Source organism: Chinchilla lanigera, unplaced genomic scaffold, assembly GCF_000276665.1.
Source record: "Chinchilla lanigera isolate Chin_1 unplaced genomic scaffold, ChiLan1.0 scaffold00036, whole genome shotgun sequence".
Lineage (NCBI taxonomy): Eukaryota > Metazoa > Chordata > Mammalia > Rodentia > Chinchillidae > Chinchilla > Chinchilla lanigera.
The window spans coordinates 6260462-6278216 of NW_004955437.1; the positions used below are offsets into that span (position 1 = coordinate 6260462).

Sequence of the window (17755 nt, forward strand, 5' to 3'; positions counted from 1 at the left end):
CCCGGGGACCCCCGCCCCCGACGGGCGAGGCCCGCCCAGCCCCCCGAGGGCGCGCCGGACACCGGAGCCCTCCTGCTGTCCCGCCTCCCTGGGAACAGCCTGTGCCGGCCAAATAGGTCACCGTGCTGACGGCAGGACAGGACGGCGCGGGCGGGAAGGGGACTGTGGGGGCCGCTGCCCCCGCCCGGGCGGGGTTGTGATCTCACTGCCCGTCCCCCCGGGGTCTCTGTCATCGTGAGTCACCTCCTCGCGCGTCCTCGGGGACATGTCCTGGCACGTTCCCCGGATCCAGGGACAGCCCGCGCTGACCTCCGCGCCCCGCGGGGCGGGGACGCGAGCGGTGTAAGGACCTGGGCCGCGGGCGCCGGGACAGAGCAGCCCCAGCGGACCCCAGCGCCGCCCGATCGGCTCTCCGGCCAGCTCGCTCCAGTCCGCGTCCCGCCCCTCCCGGGGACACCCCCTCGAGGGCGGCCGGCGTCCCGGGCTCCAAGTCCCGCTCTCCGTGACAGTCCTCGACGCGGCCCAACCCGCGCCACGCCCTCGGGTCCCGATGTGCGCGACCACAAACGCTGCGCGGCCAGACCCACGCTGTCACCTCCCGCGGAAGCACCTGCGAGGCCAGCGCGCGCCGAGGACAAGCAGCCCACGGGCACTCGCGGACACACGGGCCCCTTCGCGCTGCCTCACCTCCTCTCGCGTCTCGGCGTCCCCGCAGCTCCGCGCCCGGTCCGATCCCCGACCTACGCGCTCTGTCTCCCGCTCCCGGAACAGACGGCAGGCTGGGCAGCTGCTGCACCTCTGCGGGCGCTGGCCCCGGCGCAGGGTTATAAACGCCGGGCTGTAAGCGCGGCCCCGCCCCGAGCGGTGGGCGGTCCGCGGGCGGGCAGGTAGGCGGGTCTGGCCGGCTGCTGCCCGTCCTCGCTCCAGCCCTGTCGCCGGTCTCTGTGCGGGTCACGGACACATGTGCCCACCAGCGGGGCCACGATCGGGGCCGGCAGTCCTCAGAAGGGGACAGCATTGGGAGGACAAGCCCCTCCGAAGGCCCACACTGACCGGCTCTGATCTGGGGCAGGGTTTCTAGCCTGTGGCTGAACCCATTGATGGACTGCAGGGACAGGGGACCATGCAGAACATCTCTCGGATGTTCTTCACAGCGGAAACTGAGGCTCGCAGTCCAGTGACCCGGCTCTGCTCACAAAGCAAATAAATGGCCACAGGTGGCCTTTTGCATTGTGACAGAGCCCTCAGCTTGCCGCCTTGTGTTTCTGAGGACATCGAATGAGGAAAATGCCTCCGAGTCCCTTTACGGAGTCCCAGTCCCTTTACTGAGATGACACTGATAAGGGACAGTTCTGGAAGTGTCTGATAATGCTTCTGAAAGATATAGACACAAGGGCTGGGCATGGTGGCACATGCCTGTAATCCCAGCACTGGGGAGGCTGAGGCAGGAGGATCATTTCGAGTTTGAGGCCAGCCTGGGCTACAAAGTGAGCTCTAGGCCAGCCTGAACTGCATAGCGAGACCTTGTCTCAAACAGACAAAAAAAGAAAAAGAAAGAAAGAAAGATACAGACACGAGCTGGGCAGAGTGGTGCACACCTGTGATCTCAACACCCAGGAGGCTGAGGCAGGAGGATTGCCATGAGTTCGAGCCCAGCCTGGGCTACAGAGTGAGTTCAAGGCCAGCATGAACTGTATAGTGAGACTTGGTCTCAAAAAGAAAAAAAGGATACAGTAATGAGGGACCCAGTTGCTCCTTTAGAGGCCTTCACCCCTCATCTTTTGCCTCCTGCCTTCACCTGAAACATCTGCAGTTTTGCTTTTAAAAAACTAAACAGTGGATTGCTCATCAGAACAGAAATCCCACTAAAAAATAGAATCTCAGCTGTGAGCAGCTAGGACTGCACATCTCGGGCTTTTGAGTGCTTGGAAGTCTCTGCCCGGACATGCCCAGCCTTCCTCTATGTTTGCTGACCTCAGGAGCTCCGGCCTTCTGCACTCCTTTCCTCGCCTGTCCTGCAGGAGGAGGAGCTCCGGGGAGTCCGGGCGCAGCCTCGGGACCCTCCGCCTGGTCGCTGGGCTTGCCCACCCCCAGCCCTGTGTCCGCCTCCTCCCCACACCATGCCCTGTGAAGGGTTGGCTGTCACCGTTCCGCGGAGGACGGGCGGGCGCAGCCTCCCCTGCCCCCAAGCCCCTGGGCTTTCGGAGGCCTAAATAGACTTGCCACTGTCTGTCTGTTTACCCTGGGGGAGAAGGTTCTCAATGAAGGTTTGTGGTGAATTACTTAAAGTTTTGTGGTGCTGAGCTTCACAATAAAACAATTTTTGTTGTTGTTGACGTTAGGAAGTAGTTTTTTAAAAATAGCTTTTAAGGCCGGGCGTGGTGGCTCAGGCCTGTAATCCCAGCACTCAGGAAGCTGAGGCAGGAGGATCATTGCGAGCTCGAGACCAGCCTGGGTTACAAAGTGAGCTCAAGGCCAGTCTGAACAACATAGCGAGACTCTGTCTCAAAAAGATCAATCAATCAATCAATCAATCAATCAATCAAAATAAAAATATTTTTAAAAAATAGCTTTTAGCTCACCGCTACCACAGCCGGTGCCCGTGTGCGGCCCCCAGAACGTAGGCGGCCCCGGCTCGAGGTAGAAGGAAAGACAGGTGAAAAGGAGATAAAGAAAATCCTGATTTAAAAACTGTACTTTCAGGAAAAACTGCAGCTTCAGCACACAAAGTTACCCGAGGTGATGAAGCCCCTCCCGCACCAACCGCCCCCTCTCCAGGAAGCTCAACCCCTGAGGTTCTTGAAGTGCAAAAAAACCTGTTAGGGGCCGCGCTGTGCGCCTGCGCCCTGCCTGAGCCCCAGCCCCGCCCCCTCAGGCGAGGCCCTACTAAGTTTCGCGCGGATCTCCGAAATCTGCAACCTACCCGTGGATGGTGGAAGTTGAGGTCCCACCTCCTCTTGGGGGGGACCTCCTCGGACCCTGTCCAGGGACAGAGGGAGGCTCAGCCTGGGGATAGCAGGTCCCGACCTGCTCCTGCCCCAGACTGGGGGAAGTGACCTTAAAAAGGGGAGGGAAGCCCAGGCCTGAATAAGGATGTGAAGGAGGCCGGTGGCGGCCGCAGGAGCTACCCAGGAAGGGACAGGAAGTATGGGAACAATGTCACCGCTTCTTAGAAAAGGACTGGGGACTCCCGGACGGTGACAGTCATCTTTCACAGGAATTCACCGCCACGCAGGCTCCCGAGAAGTGAGACCCTCAGAGCAAAGAGGGAACAGAAACACGCTACCGAGCTCGAGAAGTCCTGCTGGCTTTTTTTTTTTTTTTTCCTTTTTTAAAGTAACCAGTTTGGGAGGCCCCGAGCTCTAACTGCAGCAGGAGGGGACTGAGAAATGTAGATGAGCTCGGGGACCTAGCTGGTGATATTGTCACAGAGGAACCGGTGACAGAATTCATGTCACGAAGTCCAGCCTCCCAAGGCTACCACGAAGGCTTAAAATGTCACCTTTGGAAATTGATGACTTCTGTGAAGTTCTCTATTCTACATTAAGTACGCTCATATAATAGCTGGCCACGGTGGCACGTACTTGTATTTCCAGTATCCGGGGAGGCTGAGGCAGGAGGATTACAAGTTCAAGCTCAGCCTAGGCAATTTAGCAATTTAGCAAGACCCTGATTCCAGATTAAAAATAAAAGGTACAGGGTCAGGGATGTAGCTCAGTGCCACAAGCACCTGCCTGGCAAGCACAAGGTCCTGAGTTCAATTCCCCATACCACCCCCCCAAAAAAAACCTGAAAAAACAAAAGGGCCAGGGATGTAAAGGGGGAAGGCCCTGGCTGCAAACCCCGTACGAGGAGTGTCATGTAAGCCAGGGGCTTAGCCTAGCACACAGAAACTGGTGTGTAAACACGCTTGGGAGGAGCATTCTGAGAAATTTACAATCACTTAAACAGCCAGGGGCATCTGCTGTGTTTCCCAGAGCACCGTGAAGTGGAGATTGGGGTGAGGAGGGTTACTGGGGTGCAGCGCATTGCCGTCCGTACCTGCCCAGTAAGGGAAGTGAGCTGGGCCCAGAGGAGCTGGGCTCCTCCTGTGGAGGCCCACAGGGACCCTGTGCAGAGCTGCGGAGCTGGGATGGGAGCTTGGGGGCTGGGTCTTCACAGCTCTGCTCCGGCGGTCACCTGGATGTGCAGCTGGGCGGCGAGCCTGTGGCAGGGGATGCTGGTCTCCAGCTGGAGCCTCATCTGAGACCACGTCCTGACGAGAGCCTCAGTTGTAATCATGCTTGGCGGCCACAGGCCCACTGTGTTTCTGAGAGGTCTGCTGAACTCCTTTACCTCCTTCACGACCCACCCTTCGTCACCCTCAGAGACGAGGCCTCTACGGAGCACCCTGGGGGCTTTGCTGGTCTGTCTGGTTCGTGTGCGGACTGAGCCCTCTGGGCTGGGAGCCTGGAAGGGGTGAGTGGTATGTAGCCTCAGCCCTGAGCTCCGTGTATATTTATGGGAGGGCTATTTGGGGCCTGCAGGCTTCTGTACCTCTCTTTACTTTCTTTCTTTCTTTTTTTTTTTTTTTTGTCTTTTTGAGACACCGTCTCGCTATGCAGCTCAGGCTGACCTTGAGCTCACTTTGTAGCCCAGGCTGGCCTCGAACTCGCAAAGATCCTCCTGCCTCAGCCTCCCGAGTGCTGGGATTACAGGCATGAGCCACCATGCCCGGCTTGTACCTCTCTTTAATTTATTCATCCATCTACCCATTCTTTCTTTCTTTGGTACTAGGAATCAAACTCAGGACCTTCCACTTGCCTGGCAGACACTTGTGCTGCTGAGCTATATCCCCGGCCCCATCTACCCATTCATTCTTTTTTTTTTTTTCAGCGTGAAAAACTTTATTATTAACTGGTTTCCACAAAAAAACAAGTAGATATACCTAGAAACGTGAGCAGCCTCTTCCCCAGCAGCAGGCAGGGTAGGGAAGCCTAAGGTTTTCCCATCTTTGCCCCAGCAGAAGTGGGACTCCAGGGAAAGAGCCATCCTCCCTCCATCACTTGGGGGCCCTGCAGCCATTCAGGAAAGTCCAGCCCTGCAGCCATGGTAGGAAGTTCAGCAGCCAAAGGCCAGGCCAGGGAGGAGGTGGACAGAGGGGCCCAGGGTGCCACCCCTCCGTGCTGACATCACCAGGGGGGCGTCATGGGCTGCGGATTCTGCAGATAGGACATCACCACTGCAGAGATGGACAGCATGAAGCTACTCATCATCTGCCTGGTGTCCTCCGAGCTCCGGGAGTTGGCAAAGCTGATGAAGGAACGGTAGACAGCAACCCAAGCACACCCCTTCAGCTTTAGCATGAGACCGCACATGCTGAAGATCATTCCCAACAGGTTCATGTAGTCCGGCGTGGGGTCGTCTAAGGCCGGCTTACACTCGCTTGGCGGGGGCTTGTACCTCAACACTTTATTGGGCCTGCGTGGGTCCGACATATGGTTCGCGGACATAGCGAGCCGAAAACCAGGTCGCGCCTCTTCCGCTGCTAGAGCTACCCATTCATTCATTAAAAAACATTTTTTTTAACCTTCAGTGCTCAAACCAAAAACTAGATCACTCCCACTTGCTGGCATTTGCCTGTGTTTCCTGTTACCTCGAAGCATTCGCCATCTTGAATTTTATGTGTCACGGTAAAATAGTCGTTTGTCCCAAGTGGCCAGGACAGCAAGCCTACCCCATTTTCCCAGTTGCTCCGCAACATTTCCCAGCTCTGCCCACCCTAGGGCCACGTGACTGGTTCCAGCCAATGAAACTGAGCAGATGTGCAGCCCTGCCCACTGAGGGGCCACATGACTGGTTCCAGCCAATGAAACTGAGCAGAAGTGGCATCTGTCTCCTCAGGGCCCAGGGCCTCTACAGCCTTGGCAAAACTAGGTCTCTATGGTGCCTGGATCCACTGGACACTGTATGGAGTAGGGTGCCCACAACTGACAGGATGAGTCTGGGAGGAAGAAGAAACCCTTGTTCTGTGAAGTCCCTGAACCCAGGAGGCTATTTGTTATGCAGCAGAACCTGACATACAATTTCCCAGAGGGAAGGTGGTGCGTGGAAGTCTGTGTCACCCAGTGAAATACATCTGAGTATTCACACTCTTCCAGGAGCTGCCTCTTGACTATGTCTAGCTTGCGACTCTTTCAGCCACCAGGATGGGACACAAGTCATCCTACGCCAGTTCTAGGCTTGAGTCTAAAGAAGTTGCAGCAAAATGACTGCTTTCCCATTCTGTTTGTTTTTTGTCTTTTCAGACAGGTTGGCCTCAAACTCATTGCAATCCTCCTGCCTCAGCCTCCCAAATGCTGGAATTATATAGGTGTGCACCCTCATGCCCAGCCCTTGCTTTTGCATCCTTAGGACCGTTGCATCCCCGTGTAAGATGTTTCACTGGGTTCGGGATGTAGCTCAGTGGTGGGGTGCTTGTCTAGCATGCACACGGTCCTGTGTCCCCAGATGTGTGATTATTCTAAGAGCACCATGCTGTGAGAAGTCACATGCGGGGTAACTGATCCCCCCAGCCAATCTCCCAGCCACAGCTGCCAGCCCTGAGTGGGTCACCTTGGAACTGATCCCCAGGCCCAGCTGAATTCTCCAGCTAAAGCCACATGAGTAGAGACAATCTACCACCCACCAGGAGCCTCTGCCTAAGTTTTACTTTTTTGGTTCCAGAAATCGAACTCAGGACATTGCGCTTGCCAGGCAGGTTCTGTGCCGCTGGGCTGTTTCCAGCCCCTCTGAGTTTTATAATTGTGAGCAAACAAATGATTTTGATTGTCACTGTGCTAATGAGGCTTGTTAGGCAGTGACACAACACTAACACTTTTTTTCTGGTTTTTAAACTAATTATCCCTTCTGTGATGGATAGGCATTTGAGTTATTTCCAGTGTTTTTTTGTCTTTGAGACAGTGTCTCTCTATGAAGTGCAGGATTACCTCGAACTCATTACATAGCCCAGGTTGGCCTTGAATGCTTAGCAGTCTCCTTGTTTCAACCTCCTGAGTGTTGGAATTACAGGTGTGCACCACCACACTTGGCTTCTTAAATTTCCTTTTCTTTTCTTTTCTTTCCTTTTTTTTGTCTTTTTGAGACAGATTCTCACTATGCAGTTCAGGCTGGCCTTGAGCTCACTTTGTAGCCCAGGCTGGCCTCAAACTTGCAACGATCCTCCTGCCTCAGCCTCCCGAGTGCTGGGATTACAGGTGTGCACCACCACACCCGTCTAAATTTTCTTATCTGTATCTCTGGGTACACGAGCCAGCATGTCTCCTGGGTTTACATGTGGGAGTAGAATTGTCCCACAATGTCCTGTCCTTGGTGTTGGGACCTCAGCATCAGTCTATCTCTTCAGGATCACTGGGACAAATCTAGCATGAGTGCATGCTGGAGATTATCATTGCTTGCATTTTTGTGGAGGAATCCAAAGAAAATAGTGGCATTTCAGATATTGTGACAGTGAAGAATAGATTCCTAGTGGCCAGGGAAACAGACCCCAAGCTGGACTTCAAAGCCCTAAGCCAGTCCTGCCCCAGGTTCTTCAGTTAAGAACAGCCCTCTGGCTGGGTGTCCTCAGTGAGTAGGAATTACAGCCAGAGGTGTCCCGCATCTGGGAAGCTGAGGCAGGAGGATTGCAAATTCTAGCCCAGTGAGGGCAATTTAGTGACTTACTCTGTCTCAAAATAAAAGCTAAAAAGGCCTGGGGATGTAGCTTTGTAAAGTCCCTCTGTTCAATCCTTAGGAAAAAAAAAAAAGTAAAAAGAAAAACGGAATGGGAGTTACACATTCTTTACTTTTTTTCATCCCTAAGAAATTATTTTTAAGGCCCTCAAGAAGAAGGTGGAGCATGCGCACATCAAAGCGTGGAGGGCTTGCCCTGGGGCCTGTTTGCCGTTGCCCCCCTCCCCCCAGCCTCCTCCCCTCCGCCCACCCTGTCCAGGGCAGGAGACACGCAGGCAGAGGAGGAGGAGCAGCTGCGTGACACTGGCAGGGGTCAGGGCGGGGCAGGCCCCCCTCCCCTCAGCTGCGTGTCGTGTCTCTGCTTCCAGGGATCACAGTGGCACCACGGCCACTGAAGACTCAACAGCTGCTGGTGGCCCCGCGGCAGCAGGTGCAGAGCAGGGGCTGGACCCCTCTGCGTGCGCCGGGAGGGAGGACACTGCCCACATCTCCAGGGCGCAGCACAGCGGCTGCAGGTGGCCGGGTGCTGGCCTCCGGAGCCAGGTACTCTGCGTCCTCCGAGACCACGGAGCCCGGGCTCTGCTGCGGTGGAGGGCAGAAGGGCGAGAGGCCGGTGCAGGCACTTTGCCACACCTGGCTGGGAAGGGCGGCGCACCTCCACACCCGGCCCTTGGTGAGAACTTGACACGTGGGCTCCACCACGGGCAGGTCAGGACAGTCCACGGATGGGGACACAGATGTGTGCTGACCTTTGCTGGCCATCCCTGCCCACAGGCAGGGAACAGGCTGATGAGGCCCCTTCCTCCCCGTCTTCCTACAAGGGGGTCGTCTTCTACCAAGTCCCTGGACACAGCCACAAGGACGGTGCCACCTCTGCATTGCTGAGTGGCCTCGGGCCTTTGTGTTCTCACCTGTAAAGTGGGCGCTGTCCTGGCCGGGATCCACTGCTTCCCGCAGCAGCTGAAACCCAGGCGGAGACTCGGAGCCTCACAGTTCTCAGGGGAGGAAGTGCGCACAAAGGGACACACAGCAGGGCTCAGCTTCCCCTCCCCACCACCGGGGCTTTTTTTTAAGGACTTGACATCAAAGTCTGGGAAGTCACTGGAGCGGAATGCTGGCGAACCCCTTACTCAGCAAATCCATCTGCAGTGCCCCGGAGGCCCCGGAGGATGAGGAAGAGAAGAAAAGTCCTCTTCCGGCCCAGAAGCCAGGTACAGCGACCCTCGGGTTTCTCACCCGCGGGCTGCACAGGCCTGGGCTCGGATCTGGGGCCAGGGGCCTCCCTGCTTGAGAGGACTCCAGGCTGAAGTCTCCTTTCTGGGGAGAGCAGCAGGCCACCTGCCTCATCATCTCTAGGGCTGCGTAAGACCCCTCCCCAGCTCTGCACACCTGCCCCCTGGAGTTGTGCTGGGCACAGTTACTGGTCTTGGGGGTGCGCAGTCAGTTTATTTCTCACAATCTATTTTTAAAATACTTAACACCATGTTAGGTCATCATTCCCACAATTGAAAAACAGATCCCACCCTCCCACCCCATCTGAATTTACCGTATTAAAAACCAGGTGCTGAGCCGCGCACGGTGGCGCACGCCTTTCATCCCATCCCTTGGGAGGCTGAGGCAGGAGGATCACTGTGAGTTGGAGGCCAGCCTGGGCTACGCAGAGTCCAAGGTCAGCCTGAACTACATAGTGAGACCTTGTCTCAAAAAACAATAATAACAGTAATAATGATAATAAATAAAACTGGTGCTGGTCAGCCGGCCAGGTGTGCAAGTGTTTTGGAAAACCTCCCGGAGTGATGGATCGAAGGTATCCCCGGCTCCCACCTCTAGGCTTGGGGAGGCTGGTTTGTTCATTGGAGTACAGGTCCCTGCGTCACCTGTAGAAGTCTCAGCAGCCGGTGCCATCTGGGGACGGGCAGAGGCCTGGGGACAGAGTCAGGCAGCGCTCCCGGGTGGGGGCTGACGCAACCCATCCCCCACCCCCCACCCCTCACCCCAACCCATCAAGGCCCAGCTGCTGGCCTTGCCCGGGCTTGCCCGCTTGCATCATCTTGGGAGCCGCCCACTCACGCTGGAAAAAACCAGCTAATTATATCACCGGACTGGGCAGCTGACCCAGCCTGTCCCCACTTGCTTTGCACGACTATGCCTGATGTCTCGAAAATAATGACAACAACCAGCCAGGAAGGAACATTTGCAGGTGCGGGGAAGGCTGGGGTAGTTGTGGTTTTGTGTCCACAAAAAGCTGTGGTCCCCTGAGGCGACAGCGGGCGACCTCCCAGCCCTCTGAGCCTAGGAAACCAAAACCAAGTCCTGACTCCAGGGCCAGCCCCAGCGGCTCTGAGGACAGGATGCGCCGGGAGTCCGCGGAGTCAGAGACACAAACGCCGCTTTGACAGCGTCAGGGACAGCGGCGCGGTCATTTGTTTTTTCAGAAATCTTTAAAATTCTGTTTGTAGTAGAGTCCAAAGTGTGAGTCTTGTTTTCCCGTAATTTCCTGTATTTATTTTTTGAGTGGATAACACGTTCGCATAGCTCTCAGTCAAAAGATACAAAAGGAGATGCAAAGAAAATTCTCCCCCCCACCGCCTCCAGGCCGCTGCTTCTGCTCAGACACAGCGGCGGGTGGCTGTGACTCCTTCCGGGGGCGCCATGAGCGTCCCCGCCGAGGTCCTTCTGCCAGAGCCCTTAGGGGGCAGAACCCGGAACGTTCCAGACTGCAGACGACCTCTGTGTTTTCCTCTACTAAGCTCTATCTCAGTGAGCAGTCGTCCTGGACTGTCCCCATCTGTCCCACTTCACCCCTGTACATGCCACGTCCGAGGCACCTTCTCGTCCCAGCCAAACCAGGACCATTGGTCACCCTGGGTCTTTAAACCAAAAGGCATCAAAAAATAAAAATGTAGTGAGACTCTGTCTCAAAATAAAATATAAACAGGGCTGAGACGTAGCCCAGTGATAGAGTGCCCCTGGGTTCACTCCTCAGTACTGCAAAAAAGAAAAAAAGAACAAGAAAAGAAAGAGGAGGAAGGAAGTTTCAGTGGGCGGAGTCTTGGATATTGGAATTAGGAAGCCTCCTTTTTTTTTTGGTACTGGGACTTGAACTCAGGACTTTGTGCTTGCCAGGCAGACACTTATACTGCTGAGCTGTATTCCCAGACCCTATTCGCCCCTTTTCCAAAACCAAAGGAAGTAAGAACTCGCGGGGGGAGCTGAGGCTGCTAGACTTTTGCTTACGGAAAAGAAGACAGTCACAGACGGGGCGTTGCCAGGCTGCCTGCCAGGCTGCATACGCGGTGTGCACGGAGGTCACATTTTGGAGTCCCTTCTAGAACTTGAAGGACTAGAAAAACTAGGCCGGAGGGCACAGCCAACTACTGCTCCCCAATATTCTCTTCTCACCCCACAGGCTCTACACCGTGTTCTTGGGCAGTGTCCTCCCTTTCCTGTCTCCTGCAACTGTAGTAATAATAATAATAATAAAGTATTAAGCAGATCGCACTTACTGAGCACACTCTGCGCCAGCCTGCGTTCTGTGTATGTTACCCGTGCTTAGGCTTGGTTCATCTTTAGCTTACTCATTTTGTGATTGAGACTCAATTACTTTCATCTCCATTTTACAGGTGAGGAAACTGAGGTCGTGATAAAGATGAAATCCTTTCCCAAGCCCAACAGGCAGAGCGAGGACTTGATCCCAGACTGGCTGGCTCCGGAGGCCACGCTTGTAACCGCTAATAACAACAGCCGCTGACACTCGGTGTGCTCACTGCATGCCGGCTGGGCTTCCGGGCCCTCACCCGTCTCTGCCCTGCACACCCCTACAGGTGCTCTGATTACCCCAGGTTACACCGGATGCAGCGCAGACCCAGGGAGGTCAAGCCGCTTGCCCAGCAGCGGAAGATAGAGTAGGACTGATCAACTGGTTCCAGAATACTCAATCTAGGGGCTGGGGATTTAGCCCAGTGGCACAGCGCTTGCCTGGCAAGTGTAAGGTCGTGAGTTCAATTCCCGGTACTGGAAGCAAAAAAATAAAACAAAAAACCAGAATGCTTGATCTATCCCAGCTCCAGCCCCAGGCAGAATTTAATACAGACTCAACTAATACTCCATGGGTCCTTTTCCAAAACCTTTTATATAAATATATTTATCAACTTCATCTCTTGAGGAGAAGCCGTAGCACCCTTGCCTAGCAGGCACCAGGCCCTGGCTTCTGGCCCCAGCTCTGCAAAAAAGAAATAAAATAATCAAAAAGTCATATTCCAAGTTCATTGTAGACACTCTGGAAAATGGAGAACGTTCCCAAGAAGAAATGCAAGTCATCCTGGGCACAGAGCGTAGATAACCACAGCCGGCGTTTTGATGTCTTTCCAGCCGGGGTTGGTTACAAAAGAGGGTTCCCACTCGATGGCATTTTGTAACCTTTTTTCTCACTTATCAATGGCTCACATTTTCCCACGCACTACGTTTTCTCCTACAGTTTCCAGGGAGGAAGAGGCTGGGAATGCCCGTGACCCCCCAGGACCCCCCAAACAGCCCCCTCCCGGGGAATAGGCTCCTCTGTCCCCCAGGGGCGCCCACCTTGAGAAACATGCTCTTCCACCGCCTGGCGTCTCCGGAGAGCTCCTGCCCGTCCCTCCGAAGTCTCCTGTAGCCCTGCCAAGCTGAGCGGTGTCCTTGTCAACACGCCCAGGCCCCCACCGCCCCGTCTCCAGTCCGCAGCCGACTCTGCGCCCCTCTCCTGCCCTCCCTCGCCCACAGCCGCGCTTCACCTGTGCCCCGTTCCCACGGACAGCCCGAGCCCAGCGGCAAGCTGCTATCGGCGGCATCTGCTGCAATGGGGGTGACAGGCGAGGCACTGGCGGCCGGCCCGGGGACACAGGTGCGCGGTGAGCAGGGCTCTCACCCCGGGAAAGCCTTCGCTGGTGTAATTCAGGGGGACCCGGCAGGCTGAGAGCTCTTCGGGCGCCGGGTGCCGGAGCTCCTTTGATGTGTCTTCAACTCCCCCGGAGGCGACGCCAAACCTGCCCCGAGGGTGGGGCAGCCCCGGCCGGCCCCATTAGGACTGGGAGAAAGGCTTTTGAAGGCGGTGGCTCGGGACAGGTGGTTTCTTGATTCCACCATAACGTTGCGGCCAGGATGGGCTGGGGTGGGGTGCAAACGGCCTGCAGAGGGACGGCCTGGGCAGGGGTGGTGGGTGGGCAGCCCAGACCTGCTCTACCCAACCGGGGCTCCTGGGGCATCATCGCAGCACCTACCACACCCTCACAGGAGATGCATTCAGGAAAAGTGCTTGGCTGAGGAAACCCTGAGGCAGGTGGCAGAGCTGTACTTCAGGCTGGCCTTGAACTCACTACATGCCCATGCTGACCTCCAACCCAGGGTGATCCTCCTGCCCCAGCCTCCTGAGTGCTAGGATCACAGTTGTGTGCCACCGTGCTGTGGCTCTCCCAGTGTTTTTAAGGTACTTCCTCCCCAAGTCACATCTCCCTGTACAGGCAAGGGGGTGGGGGACTTGGAGCTCTTGGAGGGCCACCTGGGTTCCTGCAGCCCTGGGTCACTTCAGGACCCCATCTCTCCTCCTCCACAGCACCGAGGGTTTGTTTTTTTTCTGAGACAGCGTCTCGCTATGCAGTTCAGGCTGGCCTTGAGCTCACTTTGTAGCCAGGCTGGTCTCGAACTCACAACGATTCTCCTGCGACATGCGCTGTCATGCCCAGCTGTTTTTGTTTTGTTTTGTGGCACTGGAGATTAAACCCTGAGCCTTCACACTGAGTTATATCACCAACCCTTTTTAAAAAAATTTTTTTGAGATCTCAAAATAAGGTCTCCTTAAGTTTCCCAAACACTCTAGAACTTGTGAGCCTCCTGTCTCAGCCTCCCAGAGCGCCGGGATTACAGATGTGCACCACCACAGCAGCTCAGGTTTCATCACTGGTGTTTGCTGGGGCGTCCAGGCACGCACGACTCACTTGAACATGTGTGGGGGACTCACTGTCCTGGACAACTTGGGATTGAGGGGCTTTCGGGCGCTGTGTGGGTGTGGGTGTGCTTGGGGCGGTGTGTTGTGTGTGTGGAGGTGTGGGTGTGGGTGATTATTCATGTTTGCACAGTGGGTGCTGTGAGGACCCGGCAGGATGTCCGGGTTCGCGCTGCCCCGTAGGTGAAGATGTGTTGTGTGACTGTCCAATGGGCGCACGTGTGTAGGTTTGTGTGTGTGCAGCCTTTAGCACAGCGTGAGTACTATCCTTCACGTCCAACGAATGTGCGTGTTTGCAGCAGGGGTGCACATCTTGTGTGTGGCGCAGTGTGGAAAGCGCCTCCACTTGTGTGAGAAGAGAATAACGCGCACCTTGTGTCTGCGGGAAGGGTGAGCTGGCGTGCTGCCGGCATGTGTGGGAAGCAAGGGGTGGGGCGGGGCACGGGGGCGGGCCATGCCCATCACAATGGAGCTGGGGCGGGGCGGGGCGTCCTCCTGCTGGGGTCCTCCATCCAGTTGTCCTTGGGGTCACCTCTCCAGCCCCGCGTCGTCCCCCACCCCACCACAGCTGAGTGGTAGAGGCGCCCAGGGGTGCCTGAGCTCACGCCCCCTGCAGGCGACAAAGCTCAGAACAGCCAGCATCCCACAGTGTGATCCCGAGAGCCCCCGAACCCGAAGGAAGCTGTCCTGAATTTCTCACCACGGTAGAAAGAGAACCTGGTTTGTTGCTGTGAAACAGGTGGGAGGGATGAAGAGGACAGATGGTCTTGGGAAGAGCTTGGGGGAAACAGGACGGTAAATAAAGGGGCTCACTGTCTAGTACCCCCTGAGCACCGAAGGATTTACACCTCGAAAGTCAGGAGTTAGACTTCAGATTTGCCCCTGCTGGGATCTAGCACCTCTTTCTCCCATCCTTCCTCCTTTTTTGCACCATATTTTGGTGTCTATTTGGCCGGTTAAATTCAATCATAGGAAATTGTTATTTATGTCAAACGCCGGCAGTCCCATAGGTTCATCAGGACACTTTTATTTTTCTGAGACAGCATCTTGCTATGTAGTTCAGGCTGGTCTTGAACTCACTATATAGTGCAGGTAGGCCTTTAACTCATGGCGATCTTCCTGCCTCAGCCTCCTGAGTGATGGCGTTACAGTTGTGCACCAACACTCCCTGCTAGAGTCAAACTTTGATTGTTTGTTTGTTTTTGTGGTACTGGGGACTGAACTCAGGGCATTGTGCAGACAAGCACTTTATCACTGAGCTATATCCCCAGCCCTAGAGTCAAACTTTTAAACATGCCGGTTTGAGCAGGCTGCAAAAGGTGAGTCCTCCAGCATCCTTTACAAAGAAAGTGACTTGTCTTGTACCACTCCCCCCAAATAAAGAAAAAAGTGACTTTAAAATAACCAATTCCCCCAAAACCAACCAACCCACTTTTTGTTCTCTTTCTGCTTTTCTTGGTCTCTCTGTCGTCTATAAAACCAAACTCCTCAGCTCATTCTAGTTTGTGGATAAGATGTTGCCCCATTCTGGAATTACGAATAAAGCTGCTTTCAGTTTTTAAGTTTGTTAGAATTGTGTCTTTTGACACAGGCCACAGGAAATCACAGCGAAAGGACTTCTCCCCGAACTGCAGACACCCACAGGGAGACAGAGCTGAGTGAGGGGAGGGTAGGCGCTGGGAGGCATCTGTGTCACCGTGGGGTGCTGGAACCAAGAACCGCCATGGGGTGGCTTCATTAATATTCTTTAAAGATTAACCCTACAGCAGGGGCTGTTTGCAGCACTTGTGTTAACTCCTTTGATCCCCACACTAACCTCAGGAGGCAGAATCATTTAGATCCTCAGTTCACAAACGGAGAAGCTGAGACTTGGGGGACAGCCACTTGGCTGAGGCTGTCAGCTAGTTAGTAGTAGATCTTGACCAGGCTTCCTGAGCCCAGGGCACAGGCTCCTAGCCACGCTACATGGCCCACATTATATGTGTTAGGGTGCGCTGCAGGAGCACCCCCCAAATGTCCACATCTTGCCATCAGAGAGGCTTGTTCTTGCTCACTGTAGTGGACTGACAACTGGTGGTCAACTTATAACCCCCAGCTGAACTGAGTAAGCGCGGTGCTGGGTGTCGGAGGCCCACCTGGGGACTGTTACCAGCAGCATAAGAGGCAGAACTGGAGAAGGAGAAGTTAGGTTGTTGGGAACTGAGAAGGCTGTTGGGAGCTGGTAGAAGCTGTGAGGAGCTGTTGTTTGTTTTGGAGGAGCTCGTCATGCTGGCTTTCCTATGAACTCGGCTGCCTTCATCCTCCAAGGAACTCAGGACCTCGTTGGCACTGAGAATGGCTTTGGTTCACTTTGGGGGAGCATCGCTTCCTGGCTCCGGAGGGGAAGATGGTGCACTGCCGGTCTCCTGGAGAAGCTTGCTGCATCGGCTTCCGTGATGGGAACTCAGCTGTCTTCACCATTAGAGGAGCTCGGGACCTCACTGTTGCTGAGGATGGCTGTGGTACTTTGCAGGGGAGCTCTGGTTCTTTGAGTGTTGCTTCCTGACTCCAGTGCAGATCCCTCAGCCTGCTAGCACAGATCCTTCATCCTGCTGGCACAGACCTCTGAGATTCCACCACTGACCTTAGGGCCTTCCCAGGGCAGATCCATAAAACAGGCCTGCATGAGATATTGTTATGGGCTCTGGGCCTCCAGCTGGACTCGTGGGAGGCACTGTTATGGGCCGTAGGTCTTCAGCTGGACTCATGCAGGATATTTCCAGAGGATCTAGGCCCTCGGCTGGATTCTTGGTCTCTAGTATGTAGACAGATTTCCTGCACTTTCTTGTATATGATTCCTTACTATTATGAATAATCTTATAAAAATGTGTCCAGTATTATACTGTTTCCCCTTGCAAAAAGCACCAAACTATGACACTCACCTTAGGTGATCTCTGCCTGTTTGTCAGGCGTGGTTCTGTTCCACCTGCCTTGATGTGGCAGCAGGCTGATGGAGCAGCCCCATCACTCCCATAGAGAAGAGTGATCTAGGGGCTGGGGATTTAGCTCAGCAGCAAAAGCGCCTGCCTGGCAAGCGCAAGGTTGTGAGTTCGGTTCCCGGTACCGGAGAAAAACCAAAAAAAAAAAAAAAAAAAAGAGAGAGAAGAGTGATCTACTTCCCGGGGTGACTCCTGAGTCCATAATGAACATATTATTTCTTCCTGGATCTCATTGGTCAAAGCCTGTCATGTGGCCACACTTACCCTCCCTGCGGGGGGAGGGGAGGTGGTGAGACCTTCCAGTCCTTGAGTCCTGTGGCAACCTGCTGGGTGGTGAATAATCGGGAACTGTCTTAGATTTGGTTCCCCAGAATGGACCAAGTCAAGGACTTGCAGGCAAATGATTTATTAAGGAAGGGTTCCCAGGAGATTCCAGAAAAGGAGGGGACAGTGAGACAAGAGACAGAGACAGGCCAAGAAAGGGTATAATTTCAGGCCGAGCCCTGAGCTCAGACTGCTTACAGTGTAAATTATACCTTAGAGTTTATCTCAACTCAGGGTAAAGAAGCTGGGCTTTATACTTCCGCAGCTGTCAATCACTGCTAAGCACCGCCCCCGAGGCACCGAGGCAGCCAGGCACTGTTGGAATTCTGGGAATGAGGAAAGAGGGGTCCTGGAGAAGCCCTCCCTAAAAAGTTACAGATGCATGGATCGTCAAAGCCAAATCATGCAGAAATTGTTTTTGTTTTTGTTTTAATTTTCTGGTACCGGGAATCAAACTCACAACCTTGCACTTGCCAGGCAGGTGCTGTGCCACTGAGCTAAATCCCCAGCCCCAATTATGGAGAAATTGGGAGAGGGAACAGGATCCAGAAAGAGATCTCTGATCTGGGATGAGTGCTAATAATGTCTCTTTTTACATTGTTTCCTTTGAGAGTCAAAAATAGGACATTATTTCCCCCCATGGTTAACGGCATGTCTTTGATGCTAGGTATGCTAGACATGCCAGGCATGTCTTTGCGCCTAAAACCGATATATTTCCCAAGTGAAAAAAGAGATACGAAACACTGCTATACAATCCTGGCAGTAA

At 54.5% G+C, this 17755-nt stretch overlaps 1 protein-coding gene, 1 long non-coding RNA gene and 1 pseudogene across 2 annotated transcripts in view; all 3 read right to left on the reverse strand.

Annotated features, from left to right (window-relative positions):
• Positions 1 to 817, reverse strand: part of Cdkn1a (cyclin-dependent kinase inhibitor 1A (p21, Cip1)) — a 6641-nt gene extending 5824 nt beyond the window's left edge. Inside the window, exon 1 of the mRNA XM_005389647.2 lies at positions 688 to 817. The gene's annotated coding sequence lies outside the window, so the exon portion shown is untranslated. The remainder of the gene's footprint in view (positions 1 to 687) is intronic.
• A 4055-nt stretch (positions 818 to 4872) lies between these two features.
• On the reverse strand, positions 4873 to 5528 carry LOC102028013 (annotated as a pseudogene).
• A 6182-nt stretch (positions 5529 to 11710) lies between these two features.
• LOC102028334 lies at positions 11711 to 12637 on the reverse strand. The gene is made up of 3 exons (XR_261862.2): positions 12480 to 12637; positions 12289 to 12371; positions 11711 to 11932 (listed from the first exon to the last, which is right to left on the reverse strand). It is a non-coding gene; the product is annotated as an uncharacterized LOC102028334 (long non-coding RNA).
• Between the last annotated feature and the right edge of the window lie 5118 nt (positions 12638 to 17755).